Here is a 6,000-nt window from a genome sequence, read left to right on the forward strand (position 1 = left end):
TGAATAAATGTGTTCCTGGAAATAACATAAAATAAAAAATTTGTCACTGAGATTTATTTTTATAATTATTTACAGGGATTATTTTAGAATATATGGGGGGCAATAACAATAATGCACACACGAGGGTTCTGGCTTGATTTACCAATATTAATTTAGAGTCTCTTCCCACTTCTCTGAAAGGAGCCCCAGCTTTCTGTGCAGCTCTGAGCCAGGGGCAAAGCAAGTATCAGCTGCATATGGCACCACCAGTGCCAGGAGGCTGAGGCCAGCTGTAGGGGTAGTCAAGTCTCATAGTGCCCAGTACCCAGGCCTAGGAGTCCTGGGTTCAAGACCCAGCTTTGCTACCAACTAGCTGGGTGCCCTTGGATGAATCCTTTCACTCTTAATGTCCTCAGTTTCCTTAAATGTAAACTAACTGACTTAAGCAGCTATCTGTTACGAAAATTAAAACATAAGTAAGTGTGTACATCTCCCCAAAATGAGAGAGAATGCAGTTATTAGTAAATATTTATTGAGCACCTTCCATGTGCCAGGCACTGAGGGTACAGTAAGGAACAAGACCTATACAGTCCTTCTGCCCATGAGGTTTGCATTCTGGTGGAAGGACACACATAACAAGTAGATAAATGATATAATTTCAAGTATGTGTGATATAAAATTTTAGATAGCACCGACATATGCTTTGCAAACAATATGTGGGGAGAACTAATTTAGATACAATGTCCAAGGTCTCTGCTAGCCCTTCAGGCCCATTCTTCTGTGAAATCCCTGATGACCAGAGCATGGGCTGGACTTCAGCCCCACTCACAAAGCTTTTGTGATGCACAAACTGCACAGCCTCAGACAGCTGTGGAGTGTTCTGAGGATTCCCTAAGGGGAGCAACATTTGAGCTGAAGTCTGAAAAATAAGATGGAGCTAGACATGAGAAGACTTGGGAGAGGAGTTTTCCAGGCAGAGGGAACAGCAAATACAGAAGCTGTAAGTGTTCTCTTAGTCTCATGTTGTCACTGTGCTTATGCTTGAGTGGTAAACTTGAACTCAAGTGCTTCCAAGGGCACAGTGTCACCCCCATCAGAAAGCTGAGTATCCCAGGTACAGCTGCATCAGGCTTTGAATTGCATCTAGCTCCATAGCACAAGTGAGCTAAGCCCTTGAGATGCAGCAGCTGGATGTATTCATGGGCACACACATAAGTTCTAGGGTGGACATCTAGAGGGGAAATGTTCCAGGCAGCTACAACAGCCAAGTGCAAAGGCAGGTTTGGAAAACATCAAGGATGTGAGAGTAGCTGGAGTGGAGTGAGCAAGAGGGAAAATAATGGTAAATGAAATCATGGGGTAGGGTGTGGGGCAGGGAGGGGGGCAGACCATCTAGGGCCTGATAGACTGAGGTCAGGGCTTGGGTTTATACTCCAAGTGAGATGGGGAGCCTTTAACCGAAGACCCACATTTTGTAAGGATTATTCTGGCTGCTTTGTTGAAAATGGACCATGGACAGGGAAGGACAGAAGAAGGGGGAGTAGAGAGCAGGCTATGGCAGGAAACCTGGAGACAGTGAAGAGTGCCTGGATATATCTTGAAGATGGCATTGACAGAATTTTCTGATGGATTTGACATTGAGAGTAAGAGAACAAATGATTCAAGGTTAACTCCAAGGCTTTGACCTGAGCAAGTAGAAGGATGGAGTTTTCATACTAAAATGGATGAGAAAATTAGGGGATGGGAGGATCAGGGGATCACTTTTGGATTTGAGAAGTTTGAGATGACTCTGAGACATTAAGATGGAAATGTCAAGAAGGAAGTTGGATACATGAGAGTTAAGGAAACAGGTCTGTGCTAGAGTTAGAAATTTGGGAGTCCTCAGCTTTTAGGTGGCATTTAAAGCCACAAGACAGGATAAAAAATATCTGAAGATTGGGCCCTAGAGGTAAAGGAGAAGGAAAGGAATCACAGAGAAACTGAGAATCAGCAGTTGGAGAGGTAAAAAACAAAATAATGTCAGGCCCTGGAAGCCAAGAAAAGAAAGTAATCAGAAAAGATGAGGCTCCAACATAATGACCCATTCAGCCAAGGATCATCAGGGGATTATGAAAGCATTGGGTAAAAGGAAATTCATATGGTCTCAAAATATCATCCCACAGATTACCTATAAATTACAAAGGGGAAAAGAATCTTTAGAGTGGAGAGCTCTGGTGGTCACAGTCCTACACAAAGAGCTCAAACTTAGCACCTCCAAGGGTGAGACAACCTGACAATATGGGCCTCTGATATGATGCAATGGGAAGTACACATCGCCTACGTGGTTGTCTTGCCAAAATGTTTAACCAGAATCTACTTGTGAGAAAACAGACAAATCCAGAAAGTAGAACATTCTTCAAAACTGGGCTAGACCACCCAAAATCCCAATATCATGAAAAGGGAGGGAGGATGCAGGGAGGAATGTTCTAGATAAAAATGAACTAAAGAGACATGAAAACCAAATGCAATACATGGTTCTTTATTGGATACTGAAACTGGAAGGGGGGCAGGGGACTAAAAAGACATTTTAGGGACAACTGGAAATGTTTACATTTGAACCATTTGATGATATTGAATTAACATTACTTTTCTTAGGTGTGCAAATTATATTGTAGTTTTGTAAGAGAATGTTCTTTTCCTTAGGAGACGCAAGCTAAAGAAATCTGGGATAAACATCAAGATGCCTAAAGCCTTCAAATGGTTCGGGATGGGGGGGGAGTGTGTGTACGTGGGGTGGGGGGGGGGAAAGAGAGAGAGAAAGAATACCAGCATGGTAACGTGTTAGCTGACAAGTCTAGGTGAAAGGAATTGGGCATTTATTATCTTGTTTCTTTAAATTGTTCTCATAAGTATGAAAAATATTCATAAATAAAATGTGAAGGAATAAAAGGAAGAAAGAGTGATCGATTTGTCCAGTGCTACTTAAAGTCAAGTAAATTGAGTTCAGAGAATTCACCATTGGATTTAACAACCAAAGTCATTGGTGACTTTGAAGATGGGAAGAGAGCAAAAAAAGTAGGCAGGGTCCAGATCATAAAGAGATATGTAAGTCTCACGTTGAGCACAATGGAAGTAATGGTTATTAAACATTTGTGTTTTAGAGCAATCCTATCAGTTGCAGATAGGATGCATTAGGAGGAAAGAGGAGCAGAGTCAGGAAAATGTCCTCATAGGCTCTGAAAGTGCACTGGACCTCCATGAAGAGTGGTGAGGGCCTAAAGGGAGAAACTGCAAAGAGATTGTAGCCCAATTGCCAGGACTTGATATCTGTTTGGACACTGAGGATGGAAGAGCCAAGATGGTGCCATTTACCAAAATAAGGAGGTGACGCAATTAAAAATTCTACAAGCATCGTGCCTACAGCTAGAGGAAGCAGCAGGGACACTCTAGGACCAACAACAGCATGTGATGATGTAAATCACATCGTTTGAGGACGAAGTGAGTCATTCCCACACTGAACTCTCTGTGCATCAGACACCTGAGCCAAGCTCAGCATGCTGGAGGCCATGACTTTGGGTGTGACAGTGACCTGGCTGGCAGTACCTTTGCTCATAAAGTCTCCTCCTCTTGGGAATCCCTCTCCCCATAACCCTTTCCAAATGGTGTTCATCTTTGTTGACTGGCTCTCTCCAGTGCTCCAGCCCTCAGTGACTGCTCAGGGTCTGAAACATCACTATAAAGCCCCTTCCCTCTCCCTGACATTAGTGCCTACTATTTGGTGGTGTTATGTACATTAATATCTGTCCCTAACTTTCCAACTAGTTGGTTATCTCCTAGGATGTAGGGAACCAAGTTTAGATCTCAAAATATCCCCAGCTTCATCCAGAACAGATGATCTATAAACTGTGAAAGAGGGAGGGGGAGAGGGAGGATGAAGGCCATAGTTCAGCGCTGCCAGTCTTGAGGACCCCTTATCGCTTCTGTGGAGTTACTTAGAGGCCATTGCTGCCTGCCCAATTCTTGGGTTAGAACCCCTGGTAGTAAACCTCTGCTGAAACAGCCCACAGTGCACTCTCCCAAAGCTGTTTGCAGTAAGTGACTCACCCAATTAAGAACATCTACATAACAAAGCCTCACCGGGCTGCAGAGGTCACAGAGACTGTGAAGTGTGTCTTTAGTATGTGCTTTGGAGAAGGTTCACTAATTACCAGTCATTTCCACCCCTCAAGAACCTGTCATCCTTTGAGATGCAGGGGATAAAAGAATCCCCAAATTCCCACCCCACACTAATCACTTCTCCCTCCCCACCCCTCCCCTGCATTTCAAACCTGTGACTAATAAGTGCCAAGGATGGGACTCTGCCCACCTGGCTGGGAGCCCGGAGAAAGGAGAAGAGGAAAGAGGTTGAGTTGCCTCCAATGGCAGCATTTTTTAGTAAAAGGGAACTGGGAGGGGCAAGTAAGCAAAGAGATCTCTGGAAGCACTGCACTGTTGTCTCTGTTAAATGAGCAAACAAATAAAACTTGTATTTTTTCCCCCCTCTGTTTAAAAAGGTAATAAATGTTTGCAGTAGAAACTACAGGTGAGCAGGAAGAAAATTAAAAGCACCCACCACCCTATCCACTAAAATGACCTGTGGTTGGTCACATAGAACCCTTGCATCCTGCTTTCTAGGTGACGTGTTAATTGTGGGTATGTGCATCTCCCTGATCTTGTAGAACCAGGTCTTTTCCTCTAATGATATATCTCCAACATCTATCCCCATGGGCACATGGAAAGAATGTTAGAGCTGAAAGGGATGCTGAATTGGGCTAGCAGAGAAAGTACCTTTGGGCATTAAATAGGAGAGGGAGGCATTGCCAGAATTTCTGAAAGCTGAAGGCCATTGTGAAGCAGGAAAGAGCTCTGGCCTTTGGAACTTGAGCAAATCACTTCCTCTCTATAAATCTTGGTTGCCTCATCTGTAAAATGGGGTTAACAGTACATGCCTTATGGGATTGTTGTGAGGATTAAGGGAAATCGTGGTTGTAAAAGGACTATACAGAAACTGAATGCTTTATTACTAGTTTTAAAAAGTGTTCGTTCATGCCTATTTCTTACTTAACCCTCTGCTAGCCTGTGTTAGGAATATAAAGAAGGCATCTGGTTCAGGACTGAAAGAGCTTAAAATCTAATTGGGAAGTTGAACACACACACACAAAGTTGAACAATATGAATTTAAATAGTTAACAAAAGATACCATCAACTCGTAGATAATTACCAGGTGAGTGGCACAGAGAGCAGCACTCCATGGGTTCAGAGGTAAGAAAAAACACAGGGGGTAACAACAACAACCACTGTGAGCACTTTCTATGTGCTAGGCACATGCGTTGTTTCATTTAATTTACCCATTGACCTACAAGGTAGACACCATTATTGCATATATTTTGCACAGGAGAAGACTGAAACTTCAAAGAAGTTAGGAACCTTGCTTCAAGTCACACATCTAAGAAGTGTGGTAGTGCTGTTTTTTTGGAACCAAGCAGTTGCATGCTGGAGCCCACCCCATGCAGAAGCACTGTGATCTACTCTGATGGAGGTAGGGGAGGGGAAGCTGAGCCCTGAAATGGGTGATACAAGATGGAGCCTCAGAAGCAAAGATGAGACTGAGGAGGGCATGCTGGTATGAAGGGAAAGATCTTAGTCTGGCTGGATGGCTAGTCTTCAGGAAGAGTGACAAGTAAGCTTTGATGGTAAGAAGATTGAAGGAGCTGAGCTAAGACATGTGAAACATTTTTTGGTGGGAAATGAGTTACCCATGAGGGGTCTGCGGCAATGCAAGGTCCAACCAAAGCAGTGTTTGGAAAGTGGAGCTGGGAGGAAACACCTCAGGAGGCTTTTAGGTGGAGGAGAGGAGGACTGAAGCTGGAGCAGAAGCACCTGCAATAAAAGCCATCCTTCCTAGAAAGCCCTTGTTCCCCTACTTTTTTTTTTTTTAATCTTTGTGACATTTGGGGCTCATCTACATTTGGTTCCCATGACCTCTGGCCTCATTTTGGCATG

The sequence above is a fragment of the Miniopterus natalensis genome, chromosome 14 (assembly GCF_054644295.1).
Source record: "Miniopterus natalensis isolate mMinNat1 chromosome 14, mMinNat1.hap1, whole genome shotgun sequence".
Lineage (NCBI taxonomy): Eukaryota > Metazoa > Chordata > Mammalia > Chiroptera > Miniopteridae > Miniopterus > Miniopterus natalensis.